The following is a 12,969-nucleotide window of genomic DNA, read 5'->3' on the forward strand; positions in this document are numbered from 1 at the left end:
TACAATCAGTTGACTTTAAGTGAGAAAACAAATCTCCATAATATGGGTGGGCCTCATCCAATCACTTGAAGGCTTTAAATACAAAACCAGGTTTCCTGAGGAAGAAGAAATCTGCCATAAGTCTACAACATAGAATCTTGCCTGAATTTCCAGCCTGCAGGACTTCCCTACACATTTCAGACTCAACTCTTACCTGAGTTGCCAGCCAGAAAGTCTGCCCTACAAGTTTCAGACTTGCCAGCCCTGACTATCATATGAGCCAATTCCTTAAAATAAATATCCCTACTTTTCTTCCTTCCCTCCCTTCCTCCCTCTATCTCTCTCCTATTCATTTTCTTTCTCTGGAGAGAACCCTGACTCATACATTCATGCTATTGTCAAAGGCCTCCAGGAAAACCCTTATGTCAACAGCTAGCTCGACTTTCTCCCAGTTCCTGCCTTCACTTGATTTGTAATATTCTGCAGATTTCTTGCTTTTATACCAGTTCAGCAATACAATACAATATGCTTTTTAATTGTACCAACCATTTTAGTTAGTTCAGTTGGAAGAGTCATCCAGAATATACAATCTGGCCTGCTGACAAACATGGAAGTCTGTTGGATGCTGTCATTATCTCTATTTTGCAGGGAATATGAGACTTAAATGACTAACCTCCCTAAATAAATTCACATCCAGAGCCTGCATATTTAACCATTTAAGCATATTTCCTTTGGCTAAATAATTAATAAGAAAAATTATCAGATTACTTCTCTGGAGGAGTAAAAAGAAGGAGAGGTGACTCGATTTGTGGTCAGAGGAGACAGAAATCCAGCTCTGCCACCTATTCTCAATGTCCTTATTGGTAAAGAGTTACTACATAGAGACCATGGCTGATATTATTTAATGTTTGTCTACTGAATGATATGAGGAGCTCAGGATTCCTGTGTATATCCAGTTTATTTTAAGAGAGTGGAGAACGTTATTAGACAGAAAGAGTCCTGTAAAGTCAATATTTAGAAGAATGTGTCTTCTCATCTTTAAAGGTAATTTAAGATCTCACTTAGAAACCAAATCTTCCTGTTATTTAGTTAAAACAACTTTCTTTTTTGAGCCAGTTTATTTTCTCTTTTAAAGGACATCCGAGTTCTCTCACTTCACTGAGTGCTAAGGTTAGAGCTAAAGACTTTTGGAAAAGATTTTGAAGAACTTGATTCTTAGACAACATGACTGCTGGAGTTTTTGACTCCAAGGACAGGCTAAGGCAGACATCCTTTCTTTATTATGCTAATTTTACCCCACACATCCCTTCTAAGGCAATTGCCTCTGACTTGTAGATTTTGTCCCCACTGTCTACTGAAAGGAAAATATAATTTTGTTGACTATAGCTAAAAAGGGAGGTCGCGCGCGCGCACACACACACACACACATTCCCACAGCTAACGTTTAGCCCTTCTGGTCATTTTCTCCCTTTCCTGGGCCTGTTCACTTAGAATGCTTTCACTCTCTTGCCTGCTCCTCTCCTGATCTCTCACCCTGTGTCCCGAGCTCAGATTATAGGCACACAACAAGGTAATAACAATCATGACAGAATTTACAAAGCACCTTCATAGCCACATCTGGTCTGACTCTTCACTTCTGTGAAGCAGGCAGAGTACAAATTATTGTCTTCTTATAAATGAAGAAACTGAGACCCAGAGTCCACCTAAGGTCACTCACCAGAGCTGGAGTCAGACCCAGAGCACTCGGTGAGACCTGAATCTCACCCGAATTCCAGTGCAAATTCAAACAAAAGCTGTGTGCCCTCACACGAGTTGCTTGGTATCATCTCTGAACCTAAGTTTCCTAATTGTAAAAAAGAAGAGATGAACTAGACTGGTGCCTCCAAGTCTCCATGTGCACTTAAAAATTACCTGGAGTGTTAGTATTAAATGCAGATTCCCAAGCTTCCCCTCTCAGAGAATCTGATACAATAGGTTTGAAGTGGAATCTAGGAATTTGCATTTTAGTGATTACTTTCAAGGTATTTCTAATGTAGGTGATCCAAGGCTCATTCTTTGAAAACTAGAAAGTGCAATTTTACCTGAGAATGCTCAGGGTCACACAGTGACGGGTCCTACGACTTTGATCATCATGGGGGAACACTATTAGCTGTTCTGGTGACTTGGTGACCAAGGTAACCAAGGTAGTGAGATACACCCCCACTCATTGCTCAGGCTATGTCACCTGCTGCTCCTTCTAGGAATCTTAATACTTCCTGCTTCGATGGCTTCATAAGAGCTAGTCTTCCTCCAAAGAGCTCTTTTCGTCCTTCACCTAGTAACTTCTAATTACAACTCTTTGGGCTTTAATGCAATGTGCGTCTCTCTTCAAGGAAGCCTTTCCTATACCCCATCCCTTCCGCCGTGTTCCCTCAGGCCCCCATATACCTGCATAGCAGCACTCACCGGGCTGCACTGTGTGCTCAGTTACATGTCTGTTTTTTTCACCAGCCACATATTAAGATTGTGCTATTGCTCAGAATAGGGACCCTGGATCCCTGAGTGACTGTATGAAGGAGAATCCACCATGACCCCCATCAGACTTGCCATGAGTGACAAGTGAACCTTAGTTGTTTTAGGCCAAGGTTAAGCCTGTGATTTGGAGGTATGGAAGTTGTCAGAAGCAAAATAGAGTCACTTGTGTTTACAAAAGAGAGAGAATAAAAAGAAAAATCCTAACAACAAGTTTCAGGGAAGCCCATGAAGCGAGGGTTTTTATGCACTAATGCCTGATAACAAAAACTATCACAAAAGACTCTGCAAAAACCATAACCTTGCACAAAGACCACTGTGACCTTACACAAAAAATACTTCTGTGAGGACTTCTGCCCAGAAACTGACTGTCCAATCTCAGACTGGCGTCCTTGTTATTCATCCTTGAAGTCAAGGATAATTACCTCAAAATAGGCCGAACACTGGTCTAAACTCCTAACATTCCCTGATAGGATTTTATTTGCTTATATTCTTAGGTTAGTAAAAAATGGAATGGGATTCTTAAACATTAAGGCATGCCAGCTACATATTATGATCTATTCTTGTGCACATTTTTAAATTAATAGGTCCTATAAGCTGAAACTAAACAAATTTTAAGAAACCAGTCTTGTTCCTGATGTATGGGTCACACAAAAAGTTCACCAAACCGCCTGATGTCATAACTAGAGACATTCAAACTACCCACCCAGATGAGAAGTTAATGTTTTCATACCATAGACAGATTTTCTCAAGACATCTGACTAAGACTCCATATCATAATGAGACTCTTACCCCTCTTAATGCCTGCCTTTTTCGCTTGGCAGGATAATGGCCATTTGATTTATTCCATTGGGCGTATTTAAGCCTAGGATCATGGCTCAAAACCATTATGCAAGCTGCAATTGTCATATTACTATTAATTTTACTTTGTATTTTCCCTTGTGTCCTTTACTTATTAAATTTTTGCAGAAAGAAAACTCCTAACAGAATAATGCCCACCCAGCATTTTCCAATAATGGCAAATACATATAGAACAGGCAAAATTGAACTTAACAATCGACTCCAGGTAAACTTAGCCTGAGAGCCACTCCCTTCAAACATCTCTTGTGGCTCAGATGTGGCTAAAAGGGTTTTGACACTGACTCCCAGCCACCATTGGCTCTCTCCAGTATGGGACAAGACAAGCAACCCAGGACAGGTCCATCCTAACATTAAGGGACATAAAAACCTAACTACTACAGGATGATGGATCAGTGATGTTTTCAGAGAAAGACCTTGACCAAAAGGGGGAAATATAAACATTGTCAGAATCAAAATGCAATCACCTGTGTTAAATAATAAAAATTTTTTAAAACTTTGAAAAATAGGAAGCCCATAAAGAGAGGGTACTCATGTGTAAATGCCTGATAACAAAAGCTACAACAAAAGACTCTGCAGAAACCTCAACCTCGCACAGAACACTTTGCAACTTTCTATAAAAAACACCTCTGGGAAGGCATCTGCCCAGCAACTGCCTGTCCAACTTCAGACTGGCACCACCCTTGTTATTGATCTTTGAAGCCAAGTATAGTTTTCTCCAAACAATTATGTAATCCTCCTCATTTTTTCTTTAAAAACTTTGAATAGACACATAGTTTACTACGGCACATATTATTACTATTGCAATGCTCTATTCCCAAATAAATATTATTTTTTTTAGAAAGCCTCCCTGTGGCTGTTATTTAGGTTTACAGAGGACTACGGCACTAGCAAAGCCTATTTTGACTAATTCAACTTCCAACCAATATAACTTTGTACTACCTGGCATATGTACTGCTGTGGACTGAACTGTGTCCCCACAAGATTAATATTTTAAAACCCTAACCCCCAATGTGATGGTATTTGGAGATGGGACCTTTGGGAGGTAATTAGGGTTAGATGAGGTCATGAGTGCTGTGCCCTGGTCTGATGGGATTAGTGCCCTTATAAAGAAGACACACCAAATAACTTGCTCTTTCTCTCTCTCTCTTTCTCTCTCTCTCTCAATGAGAAGGCGGCCATCTGCAAGCTAGAAAGAGACCCCTCACCAAAACCCAACCATGCTAGCACCCTGATCTCAAACTCTCTAGCCTCCAGAACTGTGAGAAAACAAATGGTGGTTGTTTAAGCACCCAGTCTATGATATTTTAGACTGGGTTGAGCAGACTAATACATGAACTTTGTGACCACTTAGTAAATAATTAGCATATATTTAATAAATGATTAAATAAAAGCATTCTCTGAATTATGCAGCCAGACCCAGGAAAAGCAGCACTGGACAATTTCTTTCAAAGCTGATCCCTCTGTTCCTAAAGAAAGCATTTGGAGGTGGTGAGTTCCTTGTCACTGGGAATTCCAGATGGGGCCTGATCATTTTCGGTGGACTGCAGTTAAATAGAACTAAGGGTGTTCTACCTCTTATTAAAAATATATACTTTCAAAATAAAAATTAAAATATTAAAATATTTATGTTTAAATAAATTATATATATATATTAAAAGTTGTCAGATCTACCAAAAGACAGTGTGATGTACCAGAAAGAGTCCCCGATGTAGGTAAAATAATGATTTGGGGACCCAGGGTTTCTAAGGCTTGACCTTGAACAGATCACCCAACCTGAGGATCCATGAAGTGGGTGGTAACAAAGCCAGTCTCACACAGCCTCTGTGGAGCTCACAACAATAAATCCCTGTCTAGATGGAAGGAAGTTGTTGTTGCTTTAGGCGCACAACCTGAAAGTCTCTGACTCGAGCGTTCCGGTGCCACCTGCATCCCACACATGGTGAACAAGGGCAGGCCTCACCTGCCCCCTGCCGGTGAACAGCAGCATCACACTTTATGTCTATCTGGAGCCTCTGCAACCTGAAGGTTAAGGTTTCCTTCCACTTTAGCAAGGGTTGAGTGCGGTACAGCTAGCCTTGTGGATGTTCAGTATTTTCTGAAAAGGGCTCACTGGGTTTAGTCATCATTTCCACAAAAGAGAGATAGAGTGTCCCTGTATCCCCTATGAACGTGAACAGTAAACAAATAGCCAGAGTGCACTGGCCTTGAAGTCAGGCAGGACCGAGTGTGCAGACCCTGCTCTGTGCCTTTGGCAACTAGGCCACCTTGTGTGCCTCCCTGGCATTTATTATTAAGAGCTGCTTGGTCGTCACCTTTCTTAAGCCACTTGGTCTTCTAAAAAAATACCAAAATATTAAAAGAAGCCAAACAAATACTTTACATTACTGAAAAGATTGTCACTCCATCATTGTGGAAAACAGAGTGGATTTCCTACAGCAACCATCTTATAGATACAAAAGAAATTCAGGATCAGAGAGATTAGTTAATCTCTCTAAACACACCAAGTTTATGTCTGTTTCTATTGGTATTGGGTTTTGTTTGGGTTTTTGTTTGTTTATTTGTTTGTTTGTTTTTTAACTATCACCTTAAACTCAAGGGAAAATTCCTTATGGTAAAGGAAGGGTGGGGATAGTCCCAGAGAAGGGATGGAGAGCAAAACCAGAAAGTCATTTCCCATGAAAGAAGGTAATTCTGCTTCACGGAGCCCCAGCAGAGATTCCCAGTTCCCTTCTAAGGTCCAATTAAGCCTGAAACCCACCTCCTAAGGATTATCCAAGCAATTTCCCCCTGAGAACATCCCCTTTCCTTTATCCATGGTGAAATTCATCTCTCAATTTCTCTTAAGCAACTCACACAAGCTATTAAGCAACTAACACATTCAGAAACTGGGCTAGACTCTGAAGACACAAAGACGAATGTCAGACAATTCCTAGCCCTTCCAGAGCTCAAGTTCTAGTGGGGAAACAGAGAAATCAAGAATACCATTAGTTCATTAATCATCCCACAAAGGTTTACTGGTCACCTAAGAACTGGGAGCACAAAGTTGAAATAAGACAGAATTTCAGCCTCCACGAAGTTCATTTTTGGCTTATTTCTTTTCATCACTCTTGAAATTGTGATGAAAAGAAATAAGCCAAAAATCCCAGAATAGCATGAAAAGCAAGAGTTCTCAGGGTCTCTGACTGGGGATCTCTGTCTTGGAGGACCAAAGAGGGATAAACAGAAGAGGTGATGTTTGTGCTGGGATTTTAAGAACCATTAGGCTATCAGGCAGAGAAGCACATGCAGAGAGGCCTGACCTCAGAATAGATCTGGCACCGTCAGGGAACAAGTGTGCTGGCTGAGTCCGGAGAGAAGAAAGGGGACAAGGAAGGGACTAGATGCAGAAAAGGAGGTCTTGGTGCAGACCGTGAAGGGTCTGGGGTGCCAACACAAGAAGTTTCAATTTTATCTTGTGGGTAATAGGTACACAAGCTCCTGACATGTCAGACGTGCTTTTTGTTTGTTTGATTATTTTCTTTTGTTTTCAGAGAAAGATTACAACATAAGCAGTAGGAAAAGTGAAGAGCCAATAATGTGACTAATGAAGCGGTTGGGTGAGAATGACGAGAACATTAACTCAGGCCGCGGCATGCGAAAAGAAGGGAGAGATTATAGTCAGGAGATATTTCTAAGCTCAAAATCATAAGGCGTGCAGCTAATTGGTTGTAAATAATAGACAATATATATTAAGGCCTATTATGCTCTTGATTGCTAATAGGCACTTCATCTGCATTATCTCGTAATAATCTGCACTGTCTTCACAATAGCTTTATATGTTATCATCAGACAAATCCCAACTGAGGGACATTTTACAAAATGCCTGACCAGTGGACCAGAGCTGCAGTGCAGAGTGGATGAGAAGCGAGAAAGAGGATGGTCTTTCTAGAGACGTGAGTGAAAAGGACAGAAACGAGATTACAAAGTAACTAGAGAGAGAGGTCATGTTAAAACATGGGTTTCTTTTTTTTTTTTTTTTTTGTTTCAGGATAGAAGAATCCTGGCATATTTATAGTCTGCGGGTATGAAGAGAGAGGGGAGAGAACATGCGAAGATGAATTCAATAAATCCATTCTGCAAATATTTGTTGAATAGCCACTATGTACCACACCCTTTTTTGAGGTTCTGATGCTACGGCAGAAACTAAAACAGCTAAAAATCCTTAGCCCCCCTCCATGGAGCTGACATTCTAGTTGTGAAGATAAACAATAAAAAAGATAAATAACTAAAATATAAAGTATGAGAAGCAATGCAATAAAGCAGGGAAAGGAGTTAGTGCTGGCAGGACGGGGTGTTGCAATTGTGGGCGAGGCGGCCCGGGAAAGTCTCACTGAAACAGTGGTCTCCTTTGAGTAAAAGCCTAAGGGATGTGAGAGCGGGGGCTGGGTGAGTATCTGAGGGAAGAGCATTGCAGTCAGAGGGAACAGCAGAGCAAGGACCCTGAGGCAGAAGCACGACTGGATTGATCAAGGAACACCAAGGAGGCCCGTGAGGCTGCAGCACAGTGAGAGAGAGAAGAAAGACCAGGAGGTGTGGTAGAGGGAAAAGGAGAAGCTGGATCGTAGAGGATCTTTTAGGCCATAGAAAGGACTTTGGCTCCTTCCTCTGAGTGACGTGGGAAGCTATCAGAGGGTCTTGAGCAGAAGAGAGACAGCATCCAACTTGGATTTTAGCAGGACGTGTCTGGCTTCTGTCCTGGGAATAGTCACAATGGTAGGGGGATGGCAGAATCAGGAAGACAAAGCAGGAGGCTGTTGCAGCACTTCAGGGGCAAGATGACGGTGACTTGAACCAGAGCGGTAGGTAGTAAGGCAGGTGCTGGGAAGCGGCTGAATTGTGAATATATCACAAAGGTAGAGGGACAGCCAATGAGGGGAATGGGAGAAAGAAAGGAGTCAATGATGACCCCAAGGTTTTTGTCCTGAACACCTAGAAGAGTGGAATTCCCACTTACTGAGCCAAAGAAAACTGTGGTAGGAGCAGTTTTTGAGGTAAGATCAGGAGCTCAGCTTTGAATATGTTACATTTTAGATGTCTATTAGCTATTTACGTAGTCAGAATTTAAACTTGCATGAAAGAAAGATGTTTCTGCTGCAAATATGAATTTGGGAGATAAAAGTGATATGTTTAAACAGGGGAGCTCACGGACAGGATCAAGGGGAGGGGTGGAAAGGTGGACTTTCTAAGACTAGTGTGAAGAAAGTTCAGGAACGTGGCTGCAGGAGCATTTGCAAGGCCGCAGGAAGCTGAGAGACAGCGTGCCCTGTGCCCTGTGCCCTGTGCCCTGCGGGTGGCTCAGTTTTCTCTGCTGAGAGCAAGGGGGTCAGGAAGGGAGCTCACGGAGAGGTGAATCATGGGCATGGACGCTTGTGAGGACAGTGGTAGCAGGACCAAAAGCTGCAGGAGACTTGTCCTGAGGCCGTGCTGGGGACACGGCCGGGCACTGGACCTGGTTCCTCTGACCTCCAACTCTCAGGACCCGCTGTCTCACTCTGGACATTCATGTGCCATGAGCAGTTTTGTGACCAGAAGAACCCGGATGCCAACACCTGACCCATTTCTGCAGCAATTCTCCCAGCAAGTTTGTCTCCAGCCATTCTCCCTTCCTTCCTCAGCCCCCATCAGCTGGGCGCCCAGCTCCTCCCCTGGCAGTCTCTCAGGTAAGGGTGCTCCCAGTCCACACCCGCCTGCCCTGGCCCCGGAGCCAGTCCACCTGCACCACCTACCGGCCAGCCAGGGAAGGACTCCAGGTCCCTTCTGTTGCTATTCCCAAACCCCGCTTCCAGCCCAGCAGCTGCTAGGAGTTAGTGCCCACGCCAGGACCCTTAAATCCCAAAGCATCTCAGACCTGAAAAGTACCCAGATCACTGTTTCAATCCCACTGTTTTACAGAAGAAGCTACTGAGGCCATTCATTCATTCCCCAAATATCTACTGAACTCCCGTTATGTGCTAGTGTACCCAATGCCATTTAGAAGCAGGGAGGCACTGGGGAAGTCCCGACCCTCATACAGCTAACAGTCCAGTGAGGAAGGCGGATAGGAAACAAATAAGTGCAGAATTAAAGATACAGTTCCAAATGGTGCAATGTTGGAAAGGGGCAAGTTTCTGAATGAGTGTATGGCTGGGGTGGGGCAGGGAGGATTCCTCTGTGAAGACAGGGCATTTAGACTGGAAACTGAAGGATGAATGTAAACTGACCAGGAAAAGAAGTGGAGGTGAGGGGAACATTCCAGACAGAGGAAACAGTATGTGAGGAGTCCACAGCCCATGACCAGAGGGCCCTGTCAGCACTGCAGCCCTGTCCCACCTCGTGGGAAAAAGAGCCAGAGAAGCACATAGTTCCCTGGTGGGCCCTCCCTCCCCCAGCCTCCTTAGCTCTGGAGGAAACCTCCCTAAGGGAAGTGTATGTACTTGGTTTGAGAATATGTGAGTATTTTATCCTTCAACTTATTTATAATAGCAACCCAGATGATTTCATTATTGCCTAAATTTGACAGAATAACAAACCAAGGGGTTTGAACAAGTATTCTTGGCTTCATTGGGACCAAGGATTCATAAACTAAGATTTCCAGCAGGGCGTGGTGGCTCTCGCCTGTAATCCTAGCACTCTGGGAGGCCAAGGCGGGAAGATTGCTTGAGCTCAGGAATTTGAGACCAGCCTAAGCAAAAGTGAGATCCTTTCTCTATCAAAAAGAAAGGGAAAAAAACCCAGCTGGGCATTGTAGTCCCAGCTACCCAGGAGGATGAGGCATAAGGATTGCTTAGAGCCCAGGAGTTGAAGGTTGCAGTGAGCTACGATGATGCCACTGCACTCTACCCTGGGTGACAGAGTGAGACTCTGTCTCAACAAAAACATACAAGGCAACTGAACACCCCTCCTAACAGCTCCCTAATAAAAAAATAATAAAGAAATAAACCAAGATTCCCTGTGATTTTAAGCAGCAACACATTTTAACTTCCTCAAACACCAGAAGGCTATGGATCATGAAGCTCCACAAGCACAAATCAGTCAGCAAAGTCCTTACACGTGTCATATTTGGCTTACTGTATGAATACAATACTATTCCCTGCATGCTGGGTTCAGTAATGGGGTGGTACCCAAAGTTAATTTGGAGGGCTAAGGGGCCATCTCTGGGTCAATTGGCCACAATACCGGAAGATGCACACTTGAAACATGGACCTCACTGCACGTGTGTAAGACAGAGGAAGGATCAATAACAATGGAGTTAAGGGCTATTCTTGCCCTTTAGTGAAAAGCAATGATGAAAATTCCGGATTTAAGATGCATAAGAATATTGGCGACAAATAAAACGATGACTCTGGGTGCTTAATAATGAAAATGGACTAATTGATAGTAATGAACAGTAGTGCTGGTACACCACACAGCACACACGCACACACATTTCAGCCACAATTCCTCTCTCCCTCCAGCAATCACAGAATTATAGGGATCTGACCGATAGATAGCACCTCTCAGTGCCCTTGTGGTTGGTACAAGGCACAGAAGCAGAGAGGAGGAGCTGATGGATTACTGTCAGCCTAGGGGCAGACGGCTACAAAAACTACACAAGGCAACAGTAGTGCAGGGAGACAGGATGAGTCTGCCACACATTTGTAAAATGGGGATAGCAGTGCCCTCCTCATAGGGCTCTTGTGAGGGTCACATGTGCTGATCTACACAAAAGTGCCCAGCACTTGTTGTCCAATACATGTGGATGTTTGGGAGATGGGTGATAATGAAGGATTTGAATAAAAATGCTGACAATAAAGAAGTGAGCCATGACTCATAGAGGATGATAAGATCACGATTCAACCAGATTTCAACAGATTTGAACTAAAGGGAAACATCACTATGCATAATACGATACTAAATCAAGACAAACCAGAGTCCTGCAGTTAGGTTGAAAAACAGGCCTGGTGAGGGCAGAAAGGTGTGAGAGGTGGGTTAATGACAGCCATGATGAAGTGGGGGCTGATGGTGTGATCTGGCAGCCAGATAGGTGAAGCAATCGTGGGCTGCATTGCTCTAGCTAGTGTTCTTACACAATGCACCACTTACGCCATTTTCAGAGGGGTTTTACGTGTATCACCTACTAATTGAAGAATATTATTGGATCAAGGAAAGTAATTACTCCCATGAACTCTGTCTGAGTCAGCGGAGCTCTGGTATTTTGTCCACCTTTGTTCACCAACTGTAAAAGGAAATGTGAGCAACCTGGAGGACAGCAAGCACGGACAAAGGAATAGAAACCCAGTTCAACACTGACGTGTCTAGCTATGTGACCTTAAGGAAGTGACTTAATCTCTCCCAGCCGAGCCTCAGTTTCCCCAATTGTCAAATAGGAATGACAGTTCCTGCCCTACAGAGTTGTCTTGAGGATTAAATGAAATCACCTGTATCATGTGCCTAGTACAGAGTCTGCATGCAGAAAGGACAATCAAATGTTATCAGGCCCTCAGCCCTCTCAATTGTCCACTTGTAGGTACCTGCTCAGTATGTCTGCTGTAACCTGGTTTGATCCCAAGTCAGTTTCCTTCTGACCCCTTCATCTTCAAACACTGGGCCCCCCACCACCACCACCACCCCAGTGGGAGCTGAGTGGGGACAGACCCAGACAAACCAACTGCTCTTGCCACCTGCTCCAAGGCATGCCAATACCCAATCACATTGCATGTTCCTCAGACCCCAGGATTCAGGGTGTCTGAAATGTTAACTGAGCACCTGCTCGGTACCAGGATCAGGTACACAGCATCAGTGAGGTAAGCATGGTCCCTGCTCTCACAGAGCTTACAATCTAGTGGGAAAGTCAGATGATTAAAACATGCATACACACCCTGAGAGAGAGAAACACATAAGTAACTACAAACGAACAGAGTGACAAAGAACAAAATAGAAGAATCCTAATTTGGGGGCCTCTAGAGTCAGACTCTTAGAAGAAGTGGCACAGAGCTGAGCACTGGGGGTAAGTAGGAAATTCCCCAGCGCCCCGCCACACGGGCAGTGGCATCTACCTTGGGTACCAGAGGGCTCTCAGCTACTCTAAGAAGGACCCCAGCTCCCTAACCAAGGGGAGACACCTCTCACTCCAGCCTCCAGTGGAAAGTTTCCCAAAAGGGCCCTGCCACACCTCCCAGCACTCCACCCCCGCCCACAGTCCTCCCACCTAATGACACCTTCCATCTTCCAAAGCTAAGCTCTCATTAAGGCCCTGCCCTGGGTCAGCCTGGCCCGGCAGAACCTGCTGGGCCAGAAACACCCCTGGGTGAGCTCTCTCCAGCTCTAAAACTCACGTACCTTCCCCAGAGCCACCCCACCCTGGCCTTCTGCCCCTCTCCTCCCACTCCCCAGCCCCTGGCAGCCCCGGGGCAGGGCGTGGAGGCGATGCATGGGCCCCCACAGTGCTAAGGCCTGCCCCTGCCCCCTTTCCCCATTAATTCTTTCACGCTACCGTATTCTAGATATTGGTGAGCGTGAAAGGGGAGAAAGGACAAAGACTGGGACCGACAGGAGCAGAAGGGCTGACAGAAACAGAAAATGTGCACATGGAGAGGTAGAGAGGGAGGCAGCTCCAGAGAA

At 44.3% G+C, this 12,969-nt stretch overlaps 1 protein-coding gene across 2 annotated transcripts in view; it reads left to right on the forward strand.

Annotated features, from left to right (window-relative positions):
• S100A9 (S100 calcium binding protein A9) overlaps positions 1-12,969 on the forward strand; it is a 442,604-nt gene that overhangs the window by 374,701 nt on the left and 54,934 nt on the right. The window lies entirely within an intron of this gene.

The sequence above is a fragment of the Microcebus murinus genome, chromosome 2 (assembly GCF_040939455.1).
Source record: "Microcebus murinus isolate Inina chromosome 2, M.murinus_Inina_mat1.0, whole genome shotgun sequence".
Taxonomy (NCBI): domain Eukaryota; kingdom Metazoa; phylum Chordata; class Mammalia; order Primates; family Cheirogaleidae; genus Microcebus; species Microcebus murinus.